At 51.1% G+C, this 14,020-nt stretch overlaps 1 protein-coding gene across 1 annotated transcript in view; it reads left to right on the top strand.

Annotated features, from left to right (window-relative positions):
• LOC142403600 (scavenger receptor cysteine-rich type 1 protein M130-like) overlaps positions 1-14,020 on the top strand; it is a 96,797-nt gene that overhangs the window by 73,814 nt on the left and 8,963 nt on the right. The window lies entirely within an intron of this gene.

The following is a 14,020-nucleotide window of genomic DNA, read 5'->3' as shown; positions in this document are numbered from 1 at the left end:
GCAATAGTCCAGATCGCAACTCAAACTAAACTTGAAAGGCAATTCAAGGGCACCGTAATGAGTGTTTACTACTTCAGGAACAGTTAAAGCAGAAACAAAGATACTGTGTGGCCACTGCTGAGTTTTGTAAGAGCAGGTGTAGATAACTGTGAGATTCTCTGTTATCCTCTTTGCCTCAGTCTTCCCCAGCAAGGTCTCTCAGGCCTCTGTGACTCAGGGCAGGACTCTGGAGGAGATCAGCCAGCGGTGGATGTGGATCAAGTCAGGGGTTGCTTGAGCAAATGCAATCCTTTCCAGGACAGGAGGGGAGGCATCCCAGGGAGCTGAGAGGGCAAGCCAATCTCACAGTGAGGACACTCTCCGTCACCTTTATAAGGTCATGGAGACTGGGGGGACTCCCTGATGACTGGCAGAACCCAAACATTGCATGCACCTTTCCAAAATGCCCAGCGGAGGAGCAGTGAAACTCAAGGCTGTGCCCCAGAGTGTGTCCACTCAGATCCCATTTCTGGGTGTCTCAAAAAGAAGCTGACTGGTTTGACCCAGGGCAGCTTGTGTCTTGCCATCCTCTTTGCTTTCGGGAATGAAAGAACAGGCTGGCTGGACACAGGGAGAGCAGTGCTTGTCTTTTAACCTGGAAGTCAGTGAAGTTTTCAACATCATCCCCCACAGTATTCTTGTGCCCACGTTAGGGTATTATGGCCTGCATGGGTGCATAAGAGGAGGGGTAAATAACCAGATGGCTGGTGGGGCTCAGAGGGATGTGGTCAATGTGTGGTAGTCTGCCTGGAGGCACCTAGCTAGAAGGCTCCTGCGAGGGTCTGTCCTGCCACTTGCCCTATTTAACGTGGTTTTAATGATCTGGAGGAGATGAGAGAGTTCTTTTTCATAGCACTTGTAGATGAAACGATATTGAGGAGAGGAGACAGTACACTGGAGGGCACGGCTGCCATCCCAAAGGGCATAGCCAGGCCAGAGGGATGGGCAAAAAGTAGAATCATAGAATGATAGCAACATAGAATCATTTAGGTTGGAAAAGACCTTTAAGATCATCAGGTCCAGGTGTTAACCTAGCATTGCCATGTCCACCACTAAACCCTGTCCCTAAGCACCACCTCTGCATGTCTTCTAAATACCTCCAGGGGTGGTGACTCAACCACTTCCCTGGGCAGACTGTTCCAATGCTTGACAACCCTTTCGGTGAAGAAATTTTTCCTAATGCCCAATCTAAACTTCCCCTGGTGCAACTTGAGGCCATTTCCTCTTGTCCTGTCACTTGTTACTTGGGAGAAGAGAATGAGACCCACTTCACTACAACCTCCTTTCAGGTAGCTGTAGAGAGCGAGAAGGTCTCCCCTCAGCCTCCTTTTCTCCAGACTAAGGAACCCCAGTTCCCTCAGCCGCTCGTCGTCACACTTGTGCTCCAGACCCTTCACCAGCTTCGTTGCTCTTTGGACACGCTCCAGCACCTCAATGTCTTTCTTGTAGTGAGGGGCCCAAAAGTGAACACAGTATTTGAGCTGCAGCCTTAACAGTGCCGATCACAAAATGATGATCACTTCCCTAGTCCTGCTGGCCACACTATTTCTGACACAAGCCAGGATGCTCTTGGCCTTCTTGGCTACCTGGGCACAGTGCCGCCTCATATTCAGCTGGCTATCGACCAACGCCCCCAAGTCCTTCTCCACCAGGCATCTTTCCAGCCACCCTTCCCCAAGCCTGGAGCATTGCATGGGGTTGTTGTGACCCAAGTGCAGGACCCAGCACTTAGCGTTGTTGAACCTCATACAATTGGCCTCAGCCCATTGATAAAGCCTGCCCGGGTCCCTCTGCAGAGCCTTCCTACTCTCAAGCAGATCAATGCTCTGGCCCAACTTCAATTCCCCTTGGATTATGGGGGCAACAGCGGGAGATTTGTCTGCTCATTCCCTCCATGGTCTCTTCAGGGATGGCTCTCACTGAGGACTGCTAACACCTTCAGAAACTTGGAGGTTTGCTGCTGACTTTTATTTCTCTAGAGGCCAGTTCGTTCCACTTTTAGCATCTGCAGTTCAGGAACTTGGCACCACAGGGCTCATTCACATACAAAATGCCCTAAGAAGCCAACTCTCTGGGCATAATTTTCTTCATTCCCCAGGTCTTATGTGGTTAATTAGAGAGATTTCAGAAGTGAAAAGATTTCAATAGTGAAAAACAGAAAGAAAGGATTTCATTTTCTTCCCCTTTTCTTCATTTGTCTGCTTACGCGTTAAGGGCAATAGCAATCTCCAAATGACATTGAAAGCAAACATATTCAAGACTGAAGTCAAGACCCTGTGTGTCAGACACTCTATGGGCAACCTTTGTCCCTCCCTCCAACCCCACATGTCTCTCATCAGGCACCTGGGATTTACAGCACCTTTGTTCACATCTGAGCTTTCTCCACTACAGTCTGTAGCTGCATGTTTCAGCCCATTGGCACCAGTTTCCACCTGCTTTACTTGGGGAACGAGCTGCACCCAGACACAGAAGGATGTTTCTTAATTGCCAAAAGACAAAACCAAAGGAAGGCATGGTGCAATAAAAAATAAAATGCACTCCTCTGCTGTCTATTAAGTGCACATTACTTCCCCTGAAGTCCACTCTCCACAGTGGATAGCCTTAGACCTATAGAAAACGCATTTTTGTGTCAAGCACAGATCCCAAGAAACCCAAAAGCACTCCCTGCTTCCGACTCTGTTTGTCCATATTCCGTCTTGGCACACAGCAAGTCCCATGCTGAAGTCACAAGTTGCCTCAATTCACAGAGGGAAGCAAAGAGAAAAAGTGAATGAAATACTCTCTTTTGAATAGCCAAATCTGCATTCATCCCACCATCTCTGGGTTGCAGGAGCACGTCCTTTGCAGCCTCTACAGTATCCAGACCTACTCATTTCTCATTCTCCCCAGCACTGGACAGCTTGGGTGCAATTGTCCAGGCTTCCTTTTCTACTCAAGGCAGAGCAATCACTTGTCTCCACTGGGATGCTTTGGCCTACCCTGCTTCCCCCGCCCCCAACCTTTGTCTCCTGTAACCCTGCTCCAGTGATAACTAGCACTGGTGGTCACAATGGATGCATCTGCGCATGATGGCTGCATCCGACTCAAAGTGAATTCAGGAGACAGATAAGAACACAATAGCCGAGGGCTATTGTGCAATGCACGCCCTGCAGAAACTAGAATCTGTGGTTGGTACGTAAATATGACTATGAGTAAATCATCTTACCCCATCAATAGTCTTTGTATGAGCATTCTTTGTGATTTTATATTCCTAGATAACATTAGTGTAGATACAAGCGATCGCTCACATATTTGTGTTTGTAACTTTTCAAAAATGATGGGATGTGACTTCAGTTATTCAGCTCCTGTTAGGTCTTATCAACTGTTATGATCTAATTATACATTGAGTCACGATTTATTGCCTGCCCTCATCAGAATGAATCTTACATTGGTGAAGAAAATACTACAACACGATGACCTGTGTCAACTGCTAGAATGCATGTGAAACAATGGCCACAAACCTCTGATCACCGCTCATCATGACACAGAAGAGATATTCCATGTCTTGGAAAGAGTGAAGAAGGATGGGGAACACCATTGGTGGGAAACTCTTCTTGGATGGTCACCAACAGCAACGGGAGTTTTTAATCTCATGCTTCACCCCATTGTGATTTTACTAACTAACACTGATGTGTCTACAGGATAAAACAAATAACCCAACTCCAACCACCCAAAACATACAAGCTAATACATAGCAAAGAGCAATACTTCACTATCTAGTTACTCTGGGTCTGAAAGGCATAAATTATTTATATACTATTTATGGCACAGCGGCAAGAGGTGACTGTACCACCACGCTGTAGAGAATAAGATGAATTGACTATAGGCATGGGGTGCAGTGTGATGGTGTGTTACCCCCCCGGCCCCCCAACCTGACCTTTATCTCCTGTAACCCTGCTCAAATGATAACCAGGAGTGGCAGTCGTAATACATGCATGTGCTCACGATGGCTGCATCTGGCTCAAAGTGGATTCGGGAAACGGGTAACAACACAATAGCCAGGGGTTATTGCGCAATGCGCCCACCTAACCACAGTAAAGAAACTAAAATCTGTGGTTGGTATGCAAATGTGACTATGAGTCAATCATCTTACCCCCATAAATAGTGAGCAGCCCAAGAGCCCTTGGAGCTCTCCTGCATGGCAGCGGGCTGCACACCAGGATCTCCCCTTGAGCCGGGACGCCTCTTAAGGTTAGTCCTCGACACTGAGAGATTCCTTGCTGCAACAGATACTTGGTTAGTGACGAATAGCATGCTAAATATTGCAATCTTAAATAAGCGATAGAAAGGATTGATTGTGCATATATAATCCTTTAGACATGGATCATTAACCAAGTCTGACACAAAGACTGGAACTAGCCGCACCTAGACTCCTCTCTGAGAAGGAGTTTAGGAAGCAAGGGGGTCCTTTCTGAACCTCAGGACTCAACAGCAGGGTCTCCCTGACAGTTTCATCCTGGCCTCTATGCACTGTTTTATATCAATCAAGTACTTTTTTGCTTCTCTTTTACGAGTGAAGTGCATCACTCCATGCACAACAGCATCATACTCCTCTGGACCAAAAAAAGGGAATCTCAGGTGTCATGGCGTACCAATACTTGCGTTCAGGGATCTGGTCAAAAAACCCATCTCCATTTCTGTTGAGTTTGCTCAAGTCACCCTTGAGTTGATTCCCATCCACCGCTGGTTGTCCTCCTCCACAGGAAGAGAACACAGGGGCCATCCCCTCAACACGGGGGGCATCCCCCATACTCATCCTGCCTGCCAGTCTCTCCAGCGGAGCCTGCGTTCCTCCATTGCAGAACCCCATATGAGCAAGCAGTCCCACCACATCTCATTTAATCCAAAACCGTCACAATTGTGTGACAAGCCATGGGGCTCCAGCTCCTCCTGCCTGTGATCCACCTCCTCCTGCCTATGTACATTTGGACCGCAGCAGCTCAGCTCTGGCACCAGGGTGGAGTGCAGACTTCTAACAGGCAAACCTGAGCTGTGACCCTGACCAGAAGACCATTGTCCATTGAGCTGTGCGGCACTGCACGTACAGCCTGGCCTTCACGCCTGTGCTGTGCAGAACAGAGCCCTTGGCCGCAGGACAACTTCAGGAACACATTGTCTCACAGGAGCCTGGCCCTCAGTACTGGCCCTTACGCCTCCTGCGTGGCCTTGCCTGTAGCTAACAAGGCAGCAAGAATTTCTCATGAGAACATCAGTTCTGTTAGACTGTAGAGATGATGAGAAGAGTTCTTTTTTGCCAAGAAATTCCTACAGCAGCTTGAATGATCCAAACAGGGGAATGTCTTCTATGGGTGGGGTCCGCATGGCATGCTGCGGGTGGGTCAGAGGCCTGTTCAATGCTACACCACCTGGGGTCCCACCATCTAAAAGGGACCTGAGATTATCTGCATGATTCTCTCTTTATAGTGTTAGTGGTGATGAACAGCATTTTAAATGATATCTCACAGAGTCTGAGTGCCTTTCTTACTCCAATTATAATGAACCAGTGGTGAAAAACATTCTCTCAGCACCTTTGGATGCAGCCCCTCCAGTGCCATGGAGTGGTAAGGGTGGAGTTTGCTCAAGTAACCCCTGGCTTGATCCCCATCCACTGCTGGTTGTTCTCCTCCAGAGTTCTGCCTCAAAGCAGAAAGGCCTGGGAGACCTCGCTGGTGGGAACTGAGGCAAAGAGGACGTAGAGTAGCTCACATCTATCTACACCTACTCTTACTAAATGTAGCAGTGGTCTCACAGTATTTCTGACTCTTCTTTAGCTGTTCCTGAGGTAGCAACAGCTCATCTTAATGCCCTTGAATGCCCTTTTGAGTTTCAACTAAGTTTTGATAGGAAGCATGTCTGTGCTTGGATTATGCTGTCCTTGAAGACAAGATGTATGCAGGCACACTGTTAAAATCATTGGTCTGTTCCTTGATGGAATCCTCAAGGGAGTGAGTAAAGACCCCAGTGTGGGGTGCTTTGTGTTCAGGCAATGCATGCAGCTGTTGTGCCAGAGAAAAGACAGACCTTGCTTCTCCGAAGGCATCTGATGACCAATGCCTCTGACTGATGGCAACAGTCCCTGGCACACAGGCATCAATCGCACTCCCTGCAATGCCGTCAAGGCTGTCTGTCGTGCACCCGCCCTGAGTGGGAATTGCTTTCCTGCAGGTCCTGTGCTGTCCCTGCCAGCCCTGGCATCTCAGGGAGCTCTGTGGGACTGGATTGGAACATTAAAGTGAGTAGATACCCTGAATTCTGAAAGGCAATGTGGGGATGAACATGAGGCAACTGCCAATGCAGTGAGTGGAGACCTAGTAAATCCAACAGATGGAGAAGAAGGAAGAGTGAGACTGGGCTCTCATATGGCATATGACTTCATTCCATCATATGGATATAGGCCACCCTGAACATAATGAGTGGGGACAGGTTCAGTTGCCCTTAATTTGGGCATCAGCTGTCATTTCAGTTGGCCACAGGAAACTCCCAAGGGCCTCCAAGAAGATGCCCCCAGGTGGTGTCCTGTCTCTACATCTGCCTGCACCTATCTTCGATCTGTCTCTATTACCTGCACATATCTTTGACCACCTCTGGCCCCTCAAATGTCACCACACAATTGCATCTGAACAGCTCACTCCTGGCCTCCATCACCATTAATTTCCATGGGAGCTGAGAGAAGGAGCTCAAATGCAGGCGTCTATTGAATGACCACCTGAAGAGAGGCAAGAGGCATCCCACCTCCTGTGGGTTGGTGGTGTGCATGGCAGGGAGCTGAGTCCCCTTCCAGCCCCAGGACTACAAACCAAGGAGAGGATGCCTTGACTGACTCAGCTGAATCCCTTCCCTCAGCAGGGCAAAAAGAGATCCCTGCCTGTGTCTGTCTGGCTGTCCTGTCTAATGATGGGCCAAGAAAAGTTGATATTTCGACCCAACTCTGTCTCTGAGCAGAGAAATGCCACTGCTGGAACGAAGTGTCTCACCCCAGCTGAGAGAGGGAACATCAGTGATTCCTTCAGCTTGTTCCACAGTAGGTTCCCCTGGAGCCCCAGCCACAAATCAAGGGAACCCGGAGGGGGCAGAGAAATTGCTACCTTGGGCTGGTCCTCTGCTGCTGAGCTGGGCTGGGCTCCTGGGACAGAGGGAGCTCATGGCAAGTGGGCAGAGCTGCAGAGAGACAGCTCTGCCCAGGAGCAGCAGCTCTGCAAAGCACAGCAGGGCTGAGGGCACAGCCTGCAGGCACCGAGGGGAGAGGAGCAGGGCAGAGAGAGCTTAAAGGCAGTCTGGGCTGTGTGGAAAGTTGAGAGCTTGCTGGGGGAGAAATCTTCACAGCCCTCTACATGGTAAGTACCTGCATGAAAGGCAATGTATCTGCAGTTTGTGGAAGGATCTCCAAAAGCTGGCACATCCCACAGTCAGGAGGACTTCCACGGTTCCTCTAGCGTAGAGGAGGACATGCTGCAGAGCAGGGCTTCCCTGCTGCACCATCAGAGGGACAGGGCATCACAGCTGCCTTCTACCAGGGACAGCTGCAGGGCTGTGAATGTGTGTGTGCAGCCAAGGTGCCCAGGGTTGTCCTTCAGAGTCCCTGTGCCCCAGAGGGCTGTGTGCCCGGGCAGGGACTCTGCCGCCTGCCAGGGTCAGCACTCAGCCTGCCCGGGGAGCTCCCCATGGCACTGCAGAAAGAAGCTGTGGGTGGAAGGAACAACTTCTGGCAGGGCAGGGTCCTTCTGCTGCATCACTCAGGGCTGCTCACAGCTCCAGATCACCACTAGGAAACTTCCAAGGGGGTGTTTCAAGAGGAAGGTCAAGGCAGAGTTTCCTAGAAAGAGACTTCCTGAGTCTATTGTCAGTTTCCTACTTGGAGGGCAGGGAACAGGAGCAGGGGTAGGGGCAGGAAAGAGAAATAGAAAAGGACCTGTCAAGCTTGGACAAGTCATTGAGACTTCTGAGCTGTAAATATGAGGGCTCAGCAGGTCTGCTAATAGCCTCCTAAACTGCCTTCAGCCACTCCTCTGCCTATGGACAGAACCAGCATCACGTTTGCTGGACCCGTCAGGGCTGTTCTCACCAGCCCTTTTGAACCTCCAAAGAGGAACACGTGCCCAGGCAGTGCCCTGCAAACAGGCAGGTTTCTGTAGGGCCAAGGTGAGTGCACAGAGGTTGGGATGGGGTCTGTGAGTGCTGACAGGGAAAAGACATGGCCCAGGGAATCACTTCCCAGGAGGAAAATCTCCAGGCAGCAGGGTTACGATCAGGGAAGGAGAGGAAACTTAAACCAGATTTGTTGTAGAAGGAGAATTCAGAAAACTCCGTAACATCCCCTCCATCACAGACCCCTTCCTCTGAGCAAGCCCCCTTGCCTCCTCTCCCACCCAGCAAAGCCTCTGCCCTCAGGGCAGTGGGGTCCAAGGCATGAACCACCTCCTCTGCAGCCACAGCTCCAGCAGAGCCGTGCTGCAGCTCTCCAGCCACATGCCCACTTCCCTCTGCAGAGCACAGGGGCTGACACCAACTGCCTGGCAATGTTGGTGTCTGGGAGGTGGCGTGCACAGCTGGGTAAGGGCAACGCTGTCCTGAGTGCCCGGCTGCCTCTCCCCTCGCCTCTCTCAGCCAGACCCTCACTGTATTTTTCCTTGTTTCTCCACTTGTCTGTGTTATTGCTGTTGTTATCCTGTTCTTGCTGTCAGGCTCTCTGGGGATGGGCGTTTCAGCTGCAGAGTCACACACTGATCTTGTGGGTCCTTTTGTGCAGGTGTGTCCATGGGAACAAGTGTCCCAGCTATCCTCTCATCTGTGAGGCTGTGGGCAATGCAGCCTGTGGGGCTGGGGAATGAGCTGGTTTTCCCTTAGTGACATACCATCATGGAAAAACTTACGTATCTCCTTTTGGTATCTTTCCATGCTGTGATCTGCCCTCAAGAATGCAAATCTGTTCCATAGCATCTTTGTGTTATCTGAAAGCCCCATCTATAAGCACAGTGCTGCTATGACCAAGGAAATGCTGTTGGTTTGATGAAATGAGCCGTGTGTGTCCTTGAGTAGAAGTGGGTTGCTGAGATGTTGAGAAAGGGTGAGACATTTAGCAGTCTGCAGTGGATCCCTCTGCTCTCAGCAGTGTCTGCTGGCTTTTCACGCAAACAGAGCACTGTGATCGCCCTCAGTCTCAGAAAGGTGCAATCCCAAGGCATCTCGGTCTGAAGGACAGACCAGGTCCCCTCAACTGCTCTAATCCAATGGCAATCCTCTTGCCTTGCAGGATTCACTCAGTTCTCCCTGAGGGCAACAGAAATACTAGGATATCCCAGTACAATCCTCAAATCAGATGGGGGGTATAATATAAAAATTTCCCCCAAATTTAAAAAAAAACCCAAACACAACAAATTTCAGTCTGCTTTCTGCAATCTTCATTCCTTAGCACTGGGATTCAGATGCTGACAAGCCCTTCTGTTATGGGTGGTTTCATGTGACAAAGTTGAACACCAGGACTGGCCGCTGCTTCCACCATTCCCATGAACTCACTGCTGCAGAGCAGGGCTGACACCTGAGCAGCCAGTGGCCAGAGGCCCAGCTCCTCACGCCACATTCAACCAGCACCAAACCAGAGCCTCAGCCATGGAGCTGAAGGAAGGTGTCCTAGGAAAGGGAAATGTGGGGGTGAGGTGTGTAGCAAGAGCAGAGTCTGCAGGGAATGGCTTTGGTTTTGCTCAGAAAAGTCTCCCCTAACTTGTCACTGACTTTTCCTCTTTGCACGGGTCCCCATGCCTGGAGACAGCAAATATCCAATAGCAGCTCTATCACCGAATTCCTTCTCCTGGCATTCATGGACACACGGGAGCTGCAGCTCTTGCACTTCTGGCTCTTCCTGGGCATCTACCTGGCTGCCCTCCTGGGCAATGGACTCATCATCACCGCTGTAGTCTGCAACCACCACCTCCACAGCCCCATGTACTTCTTCCTCCTCAACCTCTCTCTCCTCGACCTGGCCTCCATTTCCACCACTGTCCCCAAAGCCATGGCCAATACCTTGTGGGACAGCAAGGCCATCTCCTACCTGGGATGTGCTGCCCAGGTCTTTCTGTTTGTCTTTTTCATTTCAGCAGAGTTTTCTCTCCTCACCATCATGTCCTATGACCGCTACATTGCCATTTGCAAACCCCTGCACTACGGGACCCTCGTAGGCAGCAGAGCTTGTGTCCACATGGCAGCAGCTGCCTGGGCCAGTGGTTTCGTATATGCTCTACTCCACACTGCCAATACATTTTCAATACCTCTCTGCCAAGGCAATGCCCTAGACCAGTTCTTCTGTGAAATCCCCCAGATCCTCAAGCTCTCCTGCTCAGATGCTTACCTCTGGGAAGTGTGGGTTATTGTGGTTAGTATATTTGTGGATTTTGTGTGTTTTGTTTTCATTGTGCTGTCCTATGTGCAGATCTTCAGGGCAGTGCTGAAGATCCCCTCTGAGCAGGGACGACACAAAGCGTTTTCCATGTGCCTCCCTCACCTGGCCGTGGTCTCTTTGTTTATTAGCACTGTCATGGTTGCCTACCTGAAGCCCCCCTCCATCTCCTCCCCATTGCTGGATATGCTGGTGGCAGTTCTGTACTCAGTAGTGCCTCCAGCTGTGAACCCCCTCATCTACAGCATGACGAACCAGGAGCTTAAAGACACATTGAAGAAGCTGATTCAATCAGCTCTTTCTCAGCAGCAATAGCCTGCTCACGTCTCTTCAGAAGTGATTTCAAATTCATCTTGGGAACCTCCTGTGCTTTGGCCACTTTATCTGTGATGACCATGTTTGTCCGTGTCTGCATCCACTCCACTTCCCCAGAGGCATGAACCCAGCCTGTCTGACCCAGAGGGCTGTTCACGTGTGTCTGGCACAATGGTACAGCTGGCTTCTCGTGTCGCACCTCTGTAATAAAAGGGGATTTCCTCATGGTGGTGTCTGGAGGTTGGGCTCTTCTTCCAAAGCTGAGCTCAGGCTGAAGAAATTGCCCCCACAAGGCCGTGCTGCTTTGCTTGGGTTCTCCCCATGGGATGAGGGGAGGAGGGCATGGGGCAATGTGTTAGAGAATGGGCCTGGGCTGAGCCTTCACCTGTGGGTGCCCAGTTCCACCCGAGATGGTGAATGATCAACAGGGATCTGCCTGGGAATGTCACCCCATGGCTTTCAGGCACCACAGCCCGCTCGCTCTGCAGAGCAATACCAACAGCGTGGGACCCTGTGGAGGGCACAGGGAGGAGGAAGGAGCGGCAAGTCAGGCCAGCATGGACAAACTTCCATGGTGAAAGGCTCTCTGGGGGCAGGGACATGTCTGGAGAAGAGAAAGCAGCAACTCTGTGCTTCTAGGAGGGAATAAATGACAAAGAGATATCTATTTCTGAATGCACCAGCTCGGGCAGGCTTCTCTATTGCTTGGGTGGCTGGAGCAGCCTGAGGATGCCCTGGGCCAGGAGCCTTTTCCTGGGAGTGGGGCTGGCACAGAGGGGTTTGCTGGCCGTGGACAATAAGGCTGTCTTGGAGACAGGAGCAGACACTGGCCTCCATCTCCTCATGCCATGGCTGGCCCTCAGCCCTGGGACTGAGACACCTCTCTGCCTCTCTGGCAGGAGCTACTGTGAGCTTCAGAGGGGCTGGGGCTGTGGGGTTGAGTGTGCAGAGCTTTGCAGTACCCATCAGTGGGCACGGCCATGGGGTCAGCCCAGAATGGGCTGCTTTTCTGGGCTGGACAGAGATAGATGGGTAGGGGAGGGAAGTGCTGGGGAACACCAGATAGGGACAGGGCTGTGGTGGAAACTACTTGGGAGAGGAACGCACTGAAGTTAGCTGAGCTGCCTGACCATGCAGGGTGAGGACTCACACCAGGGGGTTGCTGGTGCAGAGTCAGGGCTTGTGGAAGGCAGCGGAGACTTGCAGACACAGGAGAGAGGAGGCTGGTCTGTTGTCTTTGGTGGCATGGACAGCTGGGGAAGGTGCCCCAGGGCATTTGTAACACAGACAAACACCACCCCCCCCAGTGCCCGGTTGCACCACAGCACTACCCTTCAAGTGACATTTCCTTTTTCCTCATGCCCAGGCTCAGACTCCAAACCTTCTCCTTTCTCGTGCTGTTTCCTCTACAAAGGAAATCTTCATCCTCTCTGAAAGCACCCTTCAAGCAGCTGCAGGCCATGACAACATTGTCCTTGGCCTCTACATCAGGAGGCCAAAGCAGCCCAGGTCCCTCAGCCTCTGCACACAAGTCATGGGATTCAGCCCCTTCACCCCATCTTGGCAGATGTCCTCTGCACCTTCTCCAGGTCCTCCCCACTCCTGCAGAACATGGAGCCCCACCCCAGCACAGATTAGTTCAGATGTGGCCACACTCCTGCTGAGTCAAGGGAGGAGCTAACTCCCCTTCTCTGGGTGGCCACACTCCTCCTAATTCAGCCCCATATGCAGCTGGCCTGATTCGTGGTCAACATGCTGCACTGGCTTCCTATAGCATCCCTTGTAGCAACCACGCCTTCTCCTCAGGCTCACTCCTCAGCTGGTCAGCTCCATGCTTGCCTTGATACATGGGGTTATTCTGCTCCTGATGCAGGACTGGCCACTTCTCCTTGTAAAACTTGGTGAGGTTTCTGTTGGCCACCCTGTCCTGTGGTGCCTCTAACAAGATGACAGCATGAGGAACTGCAGGACAAGACGGATAATAAAAGAAGGTCCTAGTCTAACAGACTTGCAGACCAAAGTAAGAATTTGCAATGCAGCCATCCCAGACACACCAACAGAGGGCACCAGGCAAGCAAAGCCAGGGCCAGTGGGCAAAGGGAAAACAGAGGTGGGCTTCTTGTGTGGGAGGGTTGGAGGATGACCAAAGGGAAGAACCTGGGCTGGGGGAAACATGGAAGAAGGAAGTTGGAGGTGAAGCAAAGGGTTCAACCAGGGCTGTTTGTGGGCACCTGTTAAGTAGCCCTCAATCTCATTTCTCCAGCAGGGAAATCAGCATGGCTGGGCACACCTCTGATGTGTCTTGACAGGAATGCACACAGTGTGGGCAATTCCTGAGCTATAATCTCACTTAGGTACCCAAGATACAGCCACATAGCTCACATCACTGGAGGGTAGCCATGGATGGAAGCAGTCTCTTTAGGAAGGACGGGGCAGGTCGGTGAGGAGGGGAAGTTGTCCTGTATGTGAGTGAGCAGAAGGACAGGATGGAGCTCTTCCTAGTGCCAGGTGATGAGCCAGATGAGAGCTGATGGATGAGGATTAGTGGGCAGAGCAACGTGGATAACATTGTAGGTGGTGTCTGCTATGGACCAACCATATTAAGAAGAAGCAGCAGATGAGGTTTTCTTCAGAGAAGTAGAAGCAGGTTCTCATTTGCAGTCCCTGGTCCTCATCGGGGACATTACCCAGTCAGATGTCTGCCTGAGAGGCAGCACAGCAGGGCACAAGACACTCAGGAGGCTTCTGGAGGGCACCATGAACCTCCCAACCATTCAGTGAGAGTGTTAGGAAAGGCAAAGTCCATCTCGATCTCATCTGGTAATTCAATCTGGACATGAAGGGCATGAAGAAAGGGTTTAAGAACGACACCAGCAGCAAAAGGAAGGCTCGGGAAAATGTGGGCCTGCTGCTAGATGGGCTAGGGGCCCTGGTGACAAACAGCACAGAAAGGGCCAAGAAAGAGCCATGCCTTCTTCCTCTCTGAGTTTACTGGGAAGACCAACCTGCAGGAATGCCAGGCCCCCAAGACCAGAGGCAGGGCAAGGAAGACTTACCCTTGGTGCAACTTACCCAGGTTAGGGAACATTTAAAGAATGTGCACGTGCATAAGTCCTTGGGACCTGAGGGGATGCACTGGTGAGTGCTGAGGAAGATGGCTGATGTCATTGCAAGGCCACTTGACATCATGTTGGAAAGGTCATGGGGATTGGGCAAGGTTCCTGAGGACTGGAAGAA

This window comes from Mycteria americana, unplaced genomic scaffold, assembly GCF_035582795.1.
Source record: "Mycteria americana isolate JAX WOST 10 ecotype Jacksonville Zoo and Gardens unplaced genomic scaffold, USCA_MyAme_1.0 Scaffold_39, whole genome shotgun sequence".
Classification (NCBI taxonomy): domain Eukaryota; kingdom Metazoa; phylum Chordata; class Aves; order Ciconiiformes; family Ciconiidae; genus Mycteria; species Mycteria americana.
Note: the sequence above shows the minus strand (reverse complement) of the source record. Positions and strands in the feature narration are given on the sequence as shown.